The sequence below is a fragment of the Zea mays genome, chromosome 1 (assembly GCF_902167145.1).
Source record: "Zea mays cultivar B73 chromosome 1, Zm-B73-REFERENCE-NAM-5.0, whole genome shotgun sequence".
NCBI lineage: Eukaryota > Viridiplantae > Streptophyta > Magnoliopsida > Poales > Poaceae > Zea > Zea mays.
Window position 1 is genome coordinate 215,739,805 of NC_050096.1, and position 18,040 is coordinate 215,757,844.

The 18,040-nt window shown below is 47.8% G+C and overlaps 1 pseudogene across 1 annotated transcript; it reads left to right on the top strand.

Annotated features, from left to right (window-relative positions):
* Positions 1-1,566: 1,566 nt before the first annotated feature.
* On the top strand, positions 1,567-3,972 carry LOC100216782 (LOC100273501-like pseudogene; annotated as a pseudogene). Its single transcript, NR_159446.1, has 3 exons — positions 1,567-2,230; positions 2,978-3,169; positions 3,670-3,972. The product of NR_159446.1 is annotated as a protein-like pseudogene (transcript).
* The last annotated feature ends 14,068 nt before the right edge of the window (positions 3,973-18,040 follow it).

The following is an 18,040-nucleotide window of genomic DNA, read 5'->3' on the forward strand; positions in this document are numbered from 1 at the left end:
AATGCGAGAATGACACAAGAGTGATTACAATCTAGCGTGAACAGTACGGTGTTACTGTTCATCTATTTATAGGCACGGGACGCAGCCCGGACAAAATTAGATCCATGTCCCTGATATTTACTCTTAATCATAAAGCAAACTATCAAGGACTAAGTAGTCTTTTCCCCTTTAGGTCAGTTTCGTCTTCCACCTTCGTCATCATATTTAGCCGAAGCTCTTTTAACCACACCTTCAGCGTCCGTCCGTTCTGCCTTCGGGCTGCATCTTCATATCACACATGCTCTCACTAGAAAGAGAACCTTCATCCCAAAGCCGAAGCCTCCTGTAACAGTCTATGTTACACTGAAAACATATGGTTAGTCACGTTTTTGAGGACCTTCGGAAAAGGAAGGCTCTGAACACTCAGCTTTATGTCTAGAATCACATGCTCATATTAAGTACATGTCTAGAGTTACATATTTTATGCAGTTGGTTCTTTTATGCAAGCATGGTTTGTTCTTGTCTTGATTTATCTCATGCATTAAGTGTTGTGACTAGATTTATGACTCTTAGTAAGTAGTATTAGAATGTTATTTAGTGGATTTTTAGACATTTGCAAGATATCTAATGCTTGTTTGCAATTTAAGAAATCTGGAGATAGATTTGTTAGTTATGTTGATTCTAATTATGATGGTGATTGGAATGAGATAAGGTCTCTCATGAGTTATGTTTTCACCATTGGTGGTTGGGTTTTTTAGTTGGAAAGCAAGTTTGTAGGCTACTGTTGCTCTACCTACTATAGAAGCTAAATGTATTAATATTTCTAAAGCTTGTAAAGAAGATAATTAGTTGAGAGATTTATACTCTAAACTTTACAAGATTACTTCTTTCATTACTATACATTATGATAGCAGTGTGCTATTTGTCTAACTAAAGATAAGATGTTTTAAGAAAAAACAAAGCACAATGATGTGGTATCACTTTTATTAAGGTGTCATTGCTAAAGGTGATGTTAGGATATGCAAGATATGTACTCGTGATAAACTTGCTAATATGTTGATAAAGTTTGTTATTGGAGGCTGGAGCTAAGCTTGAGCTATGGTGAGGCTTAGTTAGTAATACTATTTTAGTCCTAGAGATTTTTAGCATCAGTAATTATTTATTATTGAAGTGAGTTGATTGATGATACTTCATATTCTATATGATGTAATTTGTATGGAGTTTGTTAGAATATGATCCAAATTCTAACGTGAGTCTTGCGGGAATGCTAGGAGAGCACGTGGTTTAGGTTATATCAATTAGCGGATTTCATTTGGATTTCATTTTTATTGGACCGCAGTCAGTTAATATATATATATATATATATATATATATATATATATATATATATATATATATATATATATATATAGGTATAGTATTAAGAGCCCTAGGCTCTCAATTACTAGAGAAAGCCCTAGTCTAATATCTTTAGTTCAGTCGTGCCACCACAAGCCATTTAACCCATCCGCAAACAGGCACCCACGGCCCATCTTTGGTCCAGTAAATTCACCTTTCTACCCCGATCAATTCACACCATGTCGACCACAACCCTAACCCTATCCCTTTCGACGGTTCCACTTGCACCCTACCCACAACCCCATCCATCGTAACCCGCCGCCGCCGCGATACACGCAAATCCTGCCGGCGCATCCAACCCCGCCCGACGTGGACGCCAGAGAGGTGCACGACTTCCGCAACTCGTGGCACTCAGTGCGGTGGTCGTCCAAGCTCGTCCTCTGGCTCGTCCTCAACGCCTTCAGCTTCCTCGTGCCGTCGCCGCTCGCCCAGATCTACGATGCAATGGTGAGTGGCTCTGTGAGGAGGCACACAAGCTCACATTGGCGGCAGCAAGAACGGTGTCGCCTCCTTGGTGGGTGGCAACCAGGCGCACGACACCTGCTCCCTCCCACACCGCGCCAGCACCAGAATACCGGCGTCGCGTCGGCGAGCACAGCGCAGCGCGCAACGGCCCGGGTGCATGAGGAGGGGGCGTCGGCTGCCGAGGCCGAGGCTGTGACGAAGGAGCGCGGAGGGCGATGCCGCTGGTCAGGTTCGAGGTGCGGAATGAGGTGGGGCTGGGGGACCCCGGCCTCTACGGCGGCGGAGCTTCCGCTGCCGCGGGGGAGGAGGAGGAGCCCAATGCGCTGCTCGAGGGCGTCGCCGTCGCGGGCCTCGTCGGGATCCTGCGCCAGCTCGGAGATCTCGCGGAGTAAGGCCCTGCTCCCTCCCTCGCTGCCTCCTTCTCTTGCGCGGTCTATGCGTGCCTTCGACCTGCCGGCCGCCGGTGCGCGTCTCTGTGGTCTAGTTCCCGCCTGGATCTGCTGCGCTACGTGTTTTGCGGCTCCCGGCGGTGATGGTTGGGTTGTTTGGCCTCGGCCCTGTGGTTGGGATTGGGAGAATGGGATAGCTCAGTTAGAATTTAAGACTACTCAGATGTTAATTTGTTGAGAATTGCTTAAAAACTGATCGGGTCAGAGTTCTGTCATACAAGTTTGTTGATAATTGCTTTTTAGAAACTGAACTGTCGTACAAATTTGTTGATAATTTCTTAGGAACGGAACTTAGTGGGAGCTCTGTTTCACAATAGTCTGCTTTGAATCAACTTTAGGCCTTTTAGTTGTTAAAAGAAGACATCATGCTTTATTGGGGTGCACTTTATGGCTCTATAAGTAAACTATTGCTCATATGTTGTAGCAAGTAGCAGCATGTCTTTCGTATTATATGCGGGGGTGGCTAAGGAGGTTATCGGTACCATCTTAAAATTGGTAAATTGATGCCATGAGTCGGTTAGTTAGATTTTGTATTTTTCATGGTATGCCATAGTGTCGGTGTATCTAGTTGCTGTAGTTTGTTAGCCATGCTGCATCGATATGGTGTTGCCTATGCATCCTTTGTCTCTTGCCGGGCGTTTAGAGATGGTTTCGCCTCATATTGGTGGTTGTTGTTCATGTTGCAGGCGAGGCAGGTTCATATCCAAACAAGAAGCCACGATGGAATCTGGATTTCCCCTCTATCTGATGGAATCTGGATTTGGTGCCAGTCTGTTTTCCTGTGATTTTGGGATACCAGCCCCATTCCCCTTCATGGAGGGTATGCGTTGCTGTTGGTCGGCACACTGGAATGGAACAGATATAGACAGAACCTTCAGGTAAGTTCCTCGACATTACTTATATAATTACTAAGGGATTCATTTTAACACTATAAATGGATAGTAGACCTTGATATCTGTCAAGTGCTAAATGATTTTATGTCAATAAAGTACCATCAGTTTATTAAATCACTTATGAAAAACATGCATATATAACAATTCATTAGTAGGTAAAATTATTTCATTAGTAGCCGACCATTTCATATATTGTTGAAAGCCCGTGTGTTAGCTCGTATCGTGTGTTTATTAGGAGTTCGCTATTATCATTTCTTACAGCTAAAGAGCTTCACTGTTAGGACAGGTTTGGTCGCCAACGAAAGCACTACTCCACCTCTTTTACACTTTCCAACTATTCTAGTCAATACCATGCTAATTAAAGTTCAGCAAAATAAAGGAAATAATATTGCATAATTGCTTTGCGACCGGACCTATATAATATCTTGTGTAGTCCTATGATCCTATCCTCTTCAATTTACACTTCTGCTTTGAATGGTCTTCAGGTTCATAAGCAAGGAGTTGCGCTTGACCGATCTATGGATCTCTCTAGATGCACTGACTAAGGTGAATTGAAAGCGGAACTAGACATGATGTTTGAATTCGAGGGTGAATTAGTATCTGCAAACCAAAACTGGCAGATTGTTTATACCGACAACGAGGGTGATATGATGCTTGTGGGAGATGACCCGTGGGAGAATTTGATGTGGTTGTGTATGATGTACTTTATATTTTGGCATACTATGCACAAAAACAAATGCCTTCTATGACCATCGTGATTTATACATTTTCAAACAAAATTTTATGATACTTCTTATTGTGTTTTACGCTTTCACTAAAAAGCAAGTGTCACATTCGCCGTTACAAAACAGATCGATAATTTACGTAAATTTTGTATTCATTTATGCTATTTCGGTTCACGTTTTATACTTAAATCCACCTGAGACAGAAATAGATATACGATTTATGCTAAAATTCGTAATCATTTACGTTGTTTTGGTTCATGTTTTACTCTAAAATCTATCCGAGTCAGAACCTGATCACGATGGGACGCGCGAGATTATTACGCCGTAATCTACGGGCCGCATTCGACGTTTCGAAACAGATCTACGTTTTATGCTAAAATTCGTAATCATTTACACTGTTTTGGTTCATGTTTTACGCTAAAATCTGTGTGAGTCAGAACCCGATCATGATGGGACACACGAGATTTTTACGCCGTAATTTTTGGCCCGCATTCGCCGTTTCGAAACAGATTTACGATTTACGCTAAAATTCGTAATCATTTACACTGTTTTGGTTCATGTTTTACACTAAAATCTGTTTGAGTCAGAACCCAATCACGATGGGACGCACGAGATTTTTACGCCGTAATTTTTGGTCCGCATTCGCCGTTTCGAAACAGATCTACGATTTACGCTAAAATTCGTAATCGTTTACGCTGGTTTTGTTCACGTTTTACGCTAAAATCTGTCCGAGTAAGAATCCGTGCCCGATGGGACGCACGCCGGTACGGGACGTGACTATACCTGGCTGGGGCTTCCTGGTACTAATGGAAGCCCTGAGCTTCCATTACCTCGTCCCTATATATATATATATATATATATATATATATATACTTAAAGCATCAGTTTCAACGGTCGGCTTGTCAGAAGGTGAAAATGCGAGAATGACACAAGAGTGATTACAATCTAGCGTGAACAGTACGGTGTTACTGTTCATCTATTTATAGGCACGGGACGTAGCCCGGACAAAATTAGATCCATGTCCCTGATATTTACTCTTAATCATAAAGCAAACTATCAAGGACTAAGTAGTCTTTTCCCCTTTAGGTCGGTTTCGTCTTTCACCTTCGTCATCATATTTAGCCGAAGCTCTTTTAACCACAGCTTCAGCGTCCGTCCGTTCTGCCTTCGGGCTGCATCTTCATATCACACATGCTCTCACTAGAAAGAGAACCTTCATCCCAAAGTCGAAGCCTCCTGTAACAGTCTATGTTACACTGAAAACATATGGTTAGTCACGTTTTTGAGGACCTTCGGAAAAGGAAGGCTCTGAACACTCAGCTTTATGTCTAGAATCACATGCTCATATTAAGTACATGTCTAGAGTTACATATTTTATGCAGTTGGTTCTTTTATGCAAGCATGGTTTGTTCTTGTCTTGATTTATCTCATGCATTAAGTGTTGTGACTAGATTTATGACTCTTAGTAAGTAGTATTAGAATGTTATTTAGTGGATTTTTAGACATTTGCAAGATATCTAATGCTTGTTTGCAATTTAAGAAATCTGGAGATAGATTTGTTAGTTATGTTGATTCTAATTATGATGGTGATTGGAATGAGATAAGGTCTCTCATGAGTTATGTTTTCACCATTGGTGGTTGGGTTTTTTAGTTGGAAAGCAAGTTTGTAGGCTACTGTTGCTCTACCTACTATAGAAGCTAAATGTATTAATATTTCTAAAGCTTGTAAAGAAGATAATTAGTTGAGAGATTTATACTCTAAACTTTACAGGATTACTTCTTTCATTACTATACATTATGATAATGTCGGCGTTTCGAGACCGGGGGGTCCCTAAGCCGACGAGTGAATGTCGCCGCGTGCCCCAGCCCAGATGGGTCGACGCGAGGCCGAGCGCGAAGGGGGGAAGTGAGGTGGCCGGAGACAGGCGTGAGAGAGGTGGAAATCCCGCGGCCTTCGTGTTCGTCTCGCGCCCAGGTCGGGTGCGCTTGCAGTAGGGGGTTACAAGCGTCCACGCAGGAGAGGGAGCGAGCGGCTTCAAGCGAGCGCCTGTCTCATCCTCGTCCCCGCGCGGCCAACCCTCTCTAAGAGGGCCCTGGTCCTTCCTTTTATAGGCGTAAGGAGAGGATCCAGGTGTACAATGGGGGGTGTAGCAGAGTGCTACGCGTCTAGCGGAGGAGAGCTAGCGCCCTAAGTACATGCCGTTGTGGCAGCCGGAGAGATTTTGGCACCCAGCTGGTGTGTTGTCGTGGCCGTCGGAGGAGTGCTGGAGCCTGGCGGAGGGACAGCTGTCAGAGCTGTTGAGTCCTTGCTGACGTCCTCTTGCTTCCGTAAGGGGGCTGAGAGCCGCCGTCGTCACAGAGTATGCGGGGCGCCATCATTGCCTATCTGGCGGAGCGAGCCAGATGGGACGCCGATCTTGTTCCTCGTGGCCCAAGTCAGCTCGGGGTAGGGTGATGATGGCGCCTCCTGTTGACGTGGCTGGTCTGCGCCCTAGGTTGGGCGATGTGGAAGCTCCTCCGAAGCCGAGGTCGAGTCTGTCTTCCGTGGCTGAGGTCGAGTCCGAGCCCCTGGTTCGGGCGAGGCGGAGACCGTCGGCTGAGGCCAGGGTGGAGTCCGAGCCCTAGGGTCGGGCGGAGCGGAGTTCGTCGTCTTCTGGGGCTGAGCCCAAGTCTGAGCCCTGGGTCGGGCGGAGCGGAGTTCGTCGTCTTCCGGGACTTAGCCCGAGTCCGAGCCCTGGGTCGGGCGGAGCGGAGTTCGTCGTCTTCTGGGACTTAGCCCGAGTCCGAGCCCTGGGTCGGGCGGAGCGGAGTTCGCCGTCTTCCGGGGCTTAGCCCGAGTCCGAGCCCTGGGTCGGGCGGAGCGGAGTCGCCGTCTTCCGGGGCTTAGCCCGAGTCCGAGCCCTGGGTCGGGCGGAGCGGAGTTCACCGTCTTCCGGGGCTTAGCTCGAGTCCGAGCCCTGGGTCGGGCGGAGCGGAGTTCGCCGTCTTCCGGGGCTTAGCCCGAGTCCGAGCCCTGGGTCAGGCGGAGCGGAGTTTGCCGTCTTCCAGGGCTTAGCCCGAGTCTGAGCCCTGGGTCGGGCGGAGCGGAGCTTCCTATGGTGCCTGCGGCCGGGCCTGACTGCTTGTCAGCCTCACTCTATCAAGTGGCACCGCAGTCGGAGCGGCGCAGGCGGCGCTGTCTTTTTGTCAGGCCGGTTAGTGGAGCGGCGAAGTGACGGCGGTCACTTCGGCTCTGTCGGCTGAAGGGCGCGCGTCAGGATAAAGGTGTCAGGCCACCTTTGCATTAAATGCTCCTGCGATTTGGTCGGTCTGTGCGGCGATTTGGTCAGGGTTGCTTCTTGGCGAAGATAGGGCCTCGGGCGAGCCGGAAATATGTTCGCCGCTGGAGGGGGGCCTCGGGCGAGACGGAGATCCTCCGGGGTCGGCTGCCCTTGTCCGAGGCTAGGCTTGGGCGAGGCGTGATCGAGTCCCTCGAATGGACTGATCCCTGACTTAATTGCACCCATCAGGCCTTTGCAGCTTTATGCTGATGGGGGTTACCAGCTGAGAATTAGGAGCCTTGAGGGTACCCCTAATTATGGTCCCCGACAGTAGCCCCCGAGCCTCGAAGGGAGTGTTAGCACTCGCTTGGAGGCTTTCGTCGCACTTTTTTGCAATGGGACCAGCCTTTCTCGGTTGCGTTTTGTTCCGGTGGGTGCGCGCGAGCGCACCTGCCGGGTGTAGCCCCCGAGGCCTCGGAGGAGTGGTTTGACTCCTCCAAGGTCTTAATGCCTCGCGTAATGCTTCGGCTAGTCTGGTCGTTCCCTCATGCGAGCTGGCCGTAGCCCGGGTGTACGGTCGGGTCCCAAGTTCTCGGGCTGGTATGTTGACGCTGTCAACGGTTCGGCCGGAGCCGGGTTTGCGAGAGCAGCCCCCGAGCCTCCGCACAGGGCGAGAGGGCGATCAGGGACAGGCTCGACTTTTTTACATACGCCCCTGCGTCGCCTTTCCGCAAGGAGGAGGGGGGGGAAAGCGCCATGTTGCCCTCGGTGGGCGCCGAACATGGTGTCTCCGGTGAGCTGCAGGCAGGTAATCTGAGTGGATGTCCGTGCCCCATTCGTTAGGGGTCGGCTAGAGGCCCAGAGGCACGCCCAAAAGTACCTGCGGGTGATCTGCCGGACCCGGTCCCCTGGCGACGGGGTCCGAGGGCTCGATGCCTCCCTCCGATGGGATTCCGTTATAAGATCGTTCCCGCTGGTCTCGGAAATGTCCTAGGGTACCTCGGGAGTGCAGCCCGAGCCTTGGTTATGTATCGAACGTACCCATGGTCATCCCTCACTCTATGTCTGAGGCGGCTGTGAACCCTTCGGGGGCCAGCCTTCGAACCCCTGATCAGTAGTGGGCGCGGAGCCCGAGTAGCCTGAGGCGGCCATTGAACCCTTCCGAGGGGCCGGCCTTCGAACCTCTGACCAGTAGTGGGTGTGGAGCACACGCGCTCTGAGGCGGCTGTTGAACCCTTCCGAGGGGCCAGCCTTCGAACCTCTGATCAGTAGTGAGGCTTGGAGCCTGGTTCCTTCACGGGGAAGGATCCTTTTTGGGGTATCCCCCTTTCCCGGTCCCTGTTGCAAGAGAGAGAAAGAGGAAAAAAGGAAAAGGATACGAAATCGAACGACGCGGGGTACCTTTTTTGACGCGGTTGTTATGGCGAAGGCGAAGCGTCGCTCGCTTCTCCTGCCAGAGGCGCCGCCTGTCCCACCGCGGAGTTAATGCGACGGGGCGAGTGGTTCGTGGGGCGGCCGTTGCGCGTGCGCGGGCCGTTCGAGGAACGAAACACGGGCGTGTCGTCTTCACGTCGTGAGAGAGGGTTCTCTCGTCGCTCCTGGATGGGACGTAGGCTTGGCTGACGACGTGACCGCTGCTCCTGCCCGCCTGCCACCGCCATTACTGCCGGCCCATTTTTGGTCGCATTGACCGTCGCGCCAGGCTGGCGCCGCTGGGTCGTGTTCTGGGTCACCTCGAGTCGCGATATTGGTTCCGCAGTCGAGGAGGCGCGGTGGTGGCGCAAGTGGCGGTGCAGTTGCATGCACGAAGCATTCGGCGCGCCGGTTGCATGACGCGTGGGCCTGGGCCTCCATGCTGGGCGTGTTGGGAGTCGGAGAAGTGCGCCCACTTGGCGCGGTTGCATGCCGCCTGCATGGCTGCCCACCCTTTTCGCCCGCTGGTCTGGGCAAAAGTGGAGAGCCGCTTGTAACCGCTGGGCGGTTGCACGCATCGCGCACGGCGGTTTGGCTTCTTCTGCTTTGAGCCGTCTTGCATGACGTGTGGGACCCAGCCCCCGAGCCGTAGGAGGAGGACCTTGGAGCGTGTTGGATAAGACTCAGCCTACGACGGCTGGGGACGCAAGTAGGGAGAGTCGCCTTTAAAAGGAGGGTGACCCCCTTGGGAGGCGACCATGTCTTCGCGCTCCCTTATGCATCGTGTCTTTCCACCTTCCAAGCCCCCGGATGGGGGATACCCGCCGTCTTTCCGCCTCGTCATTGGAGGAACGCAACTCCGTGGGAGTTGGTACCTTTCAGCCATCGTTCGGCTTCAAGGATTTTCATCGGCCAGCCCGGCTGTACCCCTACGCCGGTGGTCACCCGAGACGGTGACCACCAGCCCCTGGATGGGGAGAAGCAAGCCGGGCTGCGATCTTGGTCCCACCCTCAGCTTCAAGGATGTTCATCATCCTCGCTGGGGTGGAGGCCGGTGTAATACTCAAATTTGTATACAAAGGAATATGGTGGATTTCCACATTTTGTGTGCCTTATTTGCATCATAAAAAGAGCACTTATGTAATTGAGAGTGACTAAATAAAATAATGATTCTAAAATAAAAGAAAGTGCATTTGTTGGAGTTTTATATGTTTGTGCATTAAATAAAAAAATAATAAGTATAATAACAATGAGATAATAAATCTAAATGATGAATTAAACCCTAAGTGGAAATTAGGGTTTTAAAATAAGGAAAAGAGAAGAGATATGAAAATATAAATAAAATGTATAAATAAATATCTTTAGGCTTAGTATTTTTAATTGCAAAAATAGAGTTTACAAGTGAAGATCCACAAAGTTGAATTTAAATTTGAATATAGTTTGAGATTCAAATAAAAGGAAAATGGAATAAAAAAAAGAAAAGAAACACTTCAGCCGCATTGGGCCGAAATCGGGATGGGCGGCCCATTAACCCTCCCGCGCGCCCCTCTCTGCTTCCACCGCTGTCACCCGGCCCCGCGCGCCAGTCTCCTTGAGTCGCTTTGTCACCGTCGCGTGGGACCCATCGGTCGGGCTCGTCACCCACCTCACGAAGGATTCGCCGCGCGCCGCGGATCGTGGAGCAAATCTCGCGCAAGCTTGAGGCTGGGGCGCGAGACCGCGTCATGGGGGTCCTCCTCCCCGCGTCGGCTCCACCAGATGGCTCGGAAAACCCGGGCGGCAGTTCGGCAGTTCGGCAGCGGATTGCGCGAATTCCGCGGCGGCCGCATCTCGTCTGCGGCATAAATCCTCTCCTCGCGAGCCCAGTTCCCGTGCCTTCCCCGCTCTCACATCCTCCTCGCTGCCGTTGCACACCTCACTGGATTCGCCTTATCTCGCCCAGTGCTCGCTCTTCCTCTCCATGCCGCGCTAACCTTGCCTGCGGTGGTCGCCTGTGCCGCTGCGCTCGCCCTGAGCCGCTACGCCACCCGAAGTCAAATTGGGGTGTTGTGGAGACTCGCCTGGCGCCACTGAAGCCGCTCCTCGCGTCGCCTGTCGGGAGGGATCCCCAGCCTTCGGGCAATTCATCGCCGAAGTCTTGTGTTCGCTGGCAGACCCCGGGTCATCGTGGGCAGGGCTCCAATTCGAGTATCTCACGGTGAGCGCCCCTCCCTCAGTTTTGCCTCGGCCTAGAGATTGTTTTAGGACAGACGCGTAGTATTTCGGGCACCGGGGCACATTCATCGGTCGCCGTCGAGTTGGGCCATCACGGGGAAACAGCGCCGCCGCCTCAGTTCGGCGAGGGAAGGAAGAAGGGCCCGCGGACGTCGGATTCAGCGGGCGGCTGGGATTAGCCCCGCGTACCCTTTCGCGTGGGTTCAATCTGGTCCCTTGACCTAGTTTTGACGGACAGGATCGGATCTAGAGTAATAAAATCCAAACCGTCGATGTCCGATCTCGCGGCTGCGATTACATACTGGTTCGATGTAATGTTGCTCTAATCTGGAGCGTAGATCTGTGATCGGACGGCTAGAATACCACCATACCCCCCTTCGCGGGGCATTTTTTTTAAAGAGACCCCGAGGAAAGCAGTAATCAACCCGCCATCCACTCGTACTGTGCTCTGTGACTTAGAAGACTTACACCGAGAACCCTGTATTTTCTAGAAATCGAGGCCCAGTCCAGAGAGAATTAAAAACAGAGAAATAATATTAGAAATTCATTTTTAATACAAAAACAAATCTAGAAACTTGTAAAATTCATAGAAATTCCATTTTTAGTCCAAATTAAACCATTCCAATTTCTAAAATTCTGTAATAATATTCTCTACCATTTAGTGTCTCGGTTTTGACATGAAAACATTTAGAAAATTAATTTCTCATCTAATCCTATTTTAATCACATTAAATCTTAGGAAATTCATAACTTAAATTCTATAACTCCAAATTCAGTGATTCCAGTTCCTATGATCTCATTTTAATGTGTAGATTTTTACTGTATATTTTATTCATCTGTTTGGTGTGATGTTGATTTTGGCTATACTATGTATGTATTGTGTTGATGCGAGTAGACGAGCAAGCCACTGTGGATTCTGAGGTTCAACAAGTAGAAGTAGCTGAGCAGGAGCTCATTGAAGGCAAGTTGTGCCCTTGACCACTTTTTACCCAATAATGTTCTTTAATATCACTTATCCATGCATAGGTTAATTTTGATGGGACCCAATAGGTCACCCTAGATTGTTTATCTCATTACCTTGTTTACCCCTGAATCACTTGGGTAGTTTGCTATTGCTTTATATGGTTTTGGGATAATCATTTATCACCTCTATGTTCCAATTCTTGTTGTTATTCTGTTTATGTTCATGTTGTTATCATTAATGTTAATTGGAACATAGAGCTTAACTTGAGAACCACGTGCCACCACAAGGGTTTAATGGGACGCCCTTGGCTGATTAACTAGGAAAGCTAGTGGAAGACTACCTTACCCGAAAGGGGCAAGGGCAGTAGGGGAGAGGTCAGTGCGGGGAGGTCCCTGGTTGATTTTGCTGCGATGGCGGTCAGCCAGGAACCCTGTACTGGATCTTCCCATAAACTGTAGCGGGTTTTCGGAAGCTAGTGGAACTTTGTAAAGGCCTCGTAGTGTTGCCCTGCCGCGCTTCCTAGGTAGAGGTGTATGGGATTCATGACCCCTTGGCAGATGGGTAACATGACTTGTGGGTAAAGGGTATAACCTCTGCAGAGTGTAAAACTGGTATACTAGCCGAGCTCACGGTCATGAGCAGCTCAGGACTCTCTGATGTTTAAATTATGGAACTTAAATTCAATTTTGTCATTTGCATATGCATGGGTTTATTATTAATTTGTTCAATTACTTTATTTAAGGTTTGGTATTTACTTACACTTAGTAACTGCTAATAAAATTTTGACCAACTACTTAAAAGCAATGCTCAGCTTTAACCCCTATCATTGATCAGCCTTACACTTCACATGAGCTCCCACCTTTGGTGAGTTCGTGTCACATTATTCCCCACAACTTGTTGAGCGATGATCATGTGTGAGCTCACCCTTGCTGTCTCACACCCCCCCCACAGGAGATGATCAGGTGGTTCAGGAGGAGCCGCCTAACACTGAGGAGTTCGATCTGATCTAGGTGGCGTTTCCCAGTCGACATTGGCGCCGACGATCCTTAGTTCGTTTTATCTTTATTATGTTATTTTGTAATAAGTCTTCCGCTATGTAATAAATTCTCTGATGTTTTATGACATTTATCTCTATACACTCTGTTATTATATATGTTGTCTTCTTGGCGCATGTATGAGATGCACCTGGCTTTGTTCCTTAAAGCCGGGTGTTACAGAAGTGGTATCAGAGGAAATGTTGACTGTAGGACGAAACCTAGATAGAAATGGACAAAACCCTTATCTACTTATCTTACTCTGATTCATTCCATACTTACCTTATCTTGATCCTATCTCACCTTCTACTGTTCTACTCTAATCATTCTTACCTTTTCTACTCTGAGACAAGATGGATTTCAAACCTTGGAATCCCTACCCCTATGACATTTTTAAGAGATAGGAAGCCTAAGACAAAATTAAAACTATTTTCTCTATTAAAAATGTTGGTTGATTGTTCTGATGATCAATGTCTGATTTGCTTCTTTGATTGATTGAAATAGTATAGACGGGCATCTTAGCATGTACCACCATAAGGTTATGAGTTAGCTTTAGTGGTTAACACACTAATCTACTTAGCTAATAAATCCCCCGCAGTAATATTCTTCGTAATTACTCGCCTTGTCTACAATTCTTCCCTTCTTACCCTGTGTTTCTAACCCAGATGGGCTACCCCTATAGTGTTAGAAGAGAACACTATAGATGTGATCCTTGGTATGTCATGGTTAAGAAAGGCAAAGGCCGTTATAGCATGTGGTAGAGGTACCGTAGAACTCACTACTACTAAAGGAGAAAGGTTTCAAGTTAATATTGCAGTAACATCCTCATCTATGCGTGCAATGTTCTTTATGCCTGAGGAGTTTGTTGGTGACAATATCCGGGTGGTTAGAGATTTTCCGGATGTCTTTCCAGAGGAGTTACCAGGGATGCCACCTGATAGAGAAGTTGAGTTTGTTATTGACCTCTTACCTGGGACCGCCCCTATTTCTAAACGGCCATATAGAATGTCCGTAGAGGAGTTGAAGGAGCTTAAGAAGCAGTTAACTGAGTTACAAGAGGCCGGGTACATTCGTCCGAGTTCCTCACCTTGGGGAGCACCGGTCTTGTTTGTACAGAAGAAGGATGGATCGCAGCGGATGTGTGTGGATTATAGATCTCTTAATGATGTTACAGTGAAGAACAAGTATCCGTTGCCCCGTATTGAGGATTTATTTGATCAGATGCGAGGTGCTAGAGTATTTTCGAAGATTGATCTCCGATCGGGATACCATCAGATGAGGATTAGACCATCGGATATTCCCAAGACGGCTTTCTCGACTCGATATGGATTATATGAGTTCACTGTTATGTCGTTTGGATTAACCAATGCACCAACTTATTTTATGAACTTGATGAATAAGGTGTTTATGGAGTATTTGGACCGATTCGTCGTGGTCTTCATCGACGATATTACTATTTATTCCAAGAGTGATAGTAATCATGAGGAACATCTGAGATTGGTGCTACAGAAGCGATGAGATAATCAACTCTACGCCAAGTTTAGCAAGTGCGAGTTTTGGATTGGCGAGGTGCCATTTCTTGGTCATATTATTTCTAATGGAGGAATTTCAGTGGATCCTGCTAAAGTTAAGGAGATAATGGAGTGGAGAGTACCCACTACAGTTACTGAGATTCGGAGTTTCTTGGGGCTTGCAGGATATTATCGGAGATTTATTGAAGGATTCTCTAAGATTGCCAAGACTATGACCTCGCTTTTGGAAAAAGGAAGAGAATTTAAGTGGGACGAGAAGTGTCAAGACAGCTTTGATCTATTGAAGAAGAGGTTGATGTCGCCACCAGTATTGATTATGCCAGATCTGCAGAAGGGATTTGACATTTATTGATGCATGTGGCCAAGGACTTGGATGTGTGCTTATGCAAGAAGGACATGTGATTGCCTATGCATCTCGTCAGTTGCGGAAGCATGAACTGAATTACCTCACTCATGACTTGGAACTAGCAGCCGTTGTGCATGCACTTAAGATTTGGAGACATTATATCATGGGGACCAAGTGCCAAGTGTATACGGATCATAAGAGTTTGAAGTATATATTCACTCAGAAGGATCTCAATCTTAGGCAACGCCGTTGGTTGGAGCTTATTAAGGATTATGATTTGGAGATTCACTATCACCCGGGCAAGGCAAATTTGGTTGCAGATGCCTTGAGTCGCAAAGAGCATGTTCATTCAGCTATTGTTGCCCAGCTACCCGATGAGATTGTTGAGGACTTCAGGAGACTTAACCTGGGGATAGTTGCTCATACTGAAGGAGTTACTATTGATGTGGAACCTACTTTGGTGCAAGAGATCCGCAAAGGACAAATTGGTGATGCTAAAATAAAAGAAATTAAGGATCTGATTGCTGAAGGTCGAGTACCGGAATTTACGGAAGATGAGCAAGGCACTGTATGGTTCAAGGATAGAATGTGTGTTCCTGATATTAAAAGCCTTCGGGAGACTATTTTAAAGGAGGCCCATGACTCGGATTATTCTATTCATCCTGGTAGTACTAAGATGTATCAGGATTTGAAACGGAAGTATTGGTGGTATGGATTGAAAAGAGATGTAGCTGCACATGTAGCTATGTGCGATGTATGTCAAAGAGTTAAGGCTGAACACCAGAGGCCAGCTGGACTATTGCACCCACTGAAGATACCCGAGTGGAAGTGGGAAGAGATTGGTATGGATTTTATTACTGGATTGCCTCGCACCCAGAAAGGATATGATGCAATATGGGTGATTGTGGATAGACTGACCAAAGTGGCTCATTTCATTCTGGTCAAGACTACTTATAAGGGATCTTAATTGGCAGAGTTATATATGGATCGAATTGTGTCTCTACACGGTGTACCGAAGAGGATCGTCTCGGATAGAGGATCACAATTTACCCCCAGATTTTGGAAAAGTTTTCATGAGAATATGAACACAAAGTTGAACTTCGGTCCGGCTTATCACCCTCAGACTGATGGACAGACTGAAACGACCAATCAAGTATTGGAAGATATGTTGAGAGCTTGTGCCCTTCAGCATGGAGGAAGTTGGGATAAAAGTTTACCATATGCTGAGTTCTCATATAATAATAGCTATCAGGCCAGTCTGAAGATGTCACCTTTTGCGACCTTATATGGGAGTAAGTGCAGGACTCCTCTATATTAGGGTCAAACTGGAGAAAGACAGTTCTTTAGGCCTGAACTGATTCAAGAAGTAGAAGAACAAGTCCGTATGATTTGAGAGAATTTGAGGATAGCTCAAACCAGGCAAAAGAGCTATGCTGATAATAGAAGGAGGCCACTGGAATTTGAGGAAAGAGATTATGTGTACCTCAAGGTATCACCACTTCGTGGAATGAGGAGATTTAAAGTTAAGGGCAAATTGTCCCCTCACTTTATTGGACCATCCAGAGTTTTTAGGCGAGATGGAGAGATGGCCTATCAACTCGAGCTACCTGATAATCTATCTGATGTGCATAATGTATTCCATGTGTCTCAACTTAAGAAGTGTCTATGTGTCCCTGATGAGCAGCTACCTGTGGAGGAATTCAGTGATCAGGATTATTTGACTTATACGGAATACCCCATTAAGATTCTTGACACTTTGGCTCGAGTTACGAGTAATAAGGTTATAAAGATGTGCAAAGTGCAATGGAGCCACCACGGTGAAGATGAAGCAACTTGGGAAAGAGAAGAAGAGCTTCGTATAGATTTTCCCCACCTTTTCCCTAGATCTTCTTAAATCTCGAGGACGAGATTATTTTTAAGGGGGGTAGGATTTGTAATACTCAAATTTGTATACAAAGGAATATGGTGGATTTCCACATTTTGTGTGCCTTATTTGCATCATAAAAAGAGCACTTATGTAATTGAGAGTGACTAAATAAAATAATGATTCTAAAATAAAAGAAAGTGCATTTGTTGGAGTTTTATATGTTTGTGCATTAAATAAAAAAATAATAAGTATAATAACAATGAGATAATAAATCTAAATGATGAATTAAACCCTAAGTGGAAATTAGGGTTTTAAAATAAGGAAAAGAGAAGAGATATGAAAATATAAATAAAATGTATAAATAAATATCTTTAGGCTTAGTATTTTTAATTGCAAAAATAGAGTTTACAAGTGAAGATCCACAAAGTTGAATTTAAATTTGAATATAGTTTGAGATTCAAATAAAAGGAAAATGGAATTAAAAAAAAAGAAAAGAAACACTTCAGCCGCATTGGGCCGAAATCGGGATGGGCGGCCCATTAACCCTCCCGCGCGCCCCTCTCTGCTTCCACCGCTGTCACCCGGCCCCGCGCGCCAGTCTCCTTGAGTCGCTTTGTCACCGTCGCGTGGGACCCATCGGTCGGGCTCGTCACCCACCTCACGAAGGATTCGCCGCGCGCCGCGGATCGTGGAGCAAATCTCGCGCAAGCTTGAGGCTGGGGCGCGAGACCGCGTCATGGGGGTCCTCCTCCCCGCGTCGGCTCCACCAGATGGCTCGGAAAACCCGGGCGGCAGTTCGGCAGTTCGGCAGCGGATTGCGCGAATTCCGCGGCGGCCGCATCTCGTCTGCGGCATAAATCCTCTCCTCGCGAGCCCAGTTCCCGTGCCTTCCCCGCTCTCACATCCTCCTCGCTGCCGTTGCACACCTCACTGGATTCGCCTTATCTCGCCCAGTGCTCGCTCTTCCTCTCCATGCCGCGCTAACCTTGCCTGCGGTGGTCGCCTGTGCCGCTGCGCTCGCCCTGAGCCGCTACGCCACCCGAAGTCAAATTGGGGTGTTGTGGAGACTCGCCTGGCGCCACTGAAGCCGCTCCTCGCGTCGCCTGTCGGGAGGGATCCCCAGCCTTCGGGCAATTCATCGCCGAAGTCTTGTGTTCGCTGGCAGACCCCGGGTCGTCGTGGGCAGGGCTCCAATTCGAGTATCTCACGGTGAGCGCCCCTCCCTCAGTTTTGCCTCGGCCTAGAGATTGTTTTAGGACACACGCGTAGTATTTCGGGCACCGGGGCACATTCATCGGTCGCCGTCGAGTTGGGCCATCACGGGGAAACAGCGCCGCCGCCTCAGTTCGGTGAGGGAAGGAAGAAGGGCCCGCGGACGTCGGATTCAGCGGGCGGCTGGGATTAGCCCCGCGTACCCTTTCGCGTGGGTTCAATCTGGTCCCTTGACCTAGTTTTGACGGACAGGATCGGATCTAGAGTAATAAAATCCAAACCGTCGATGT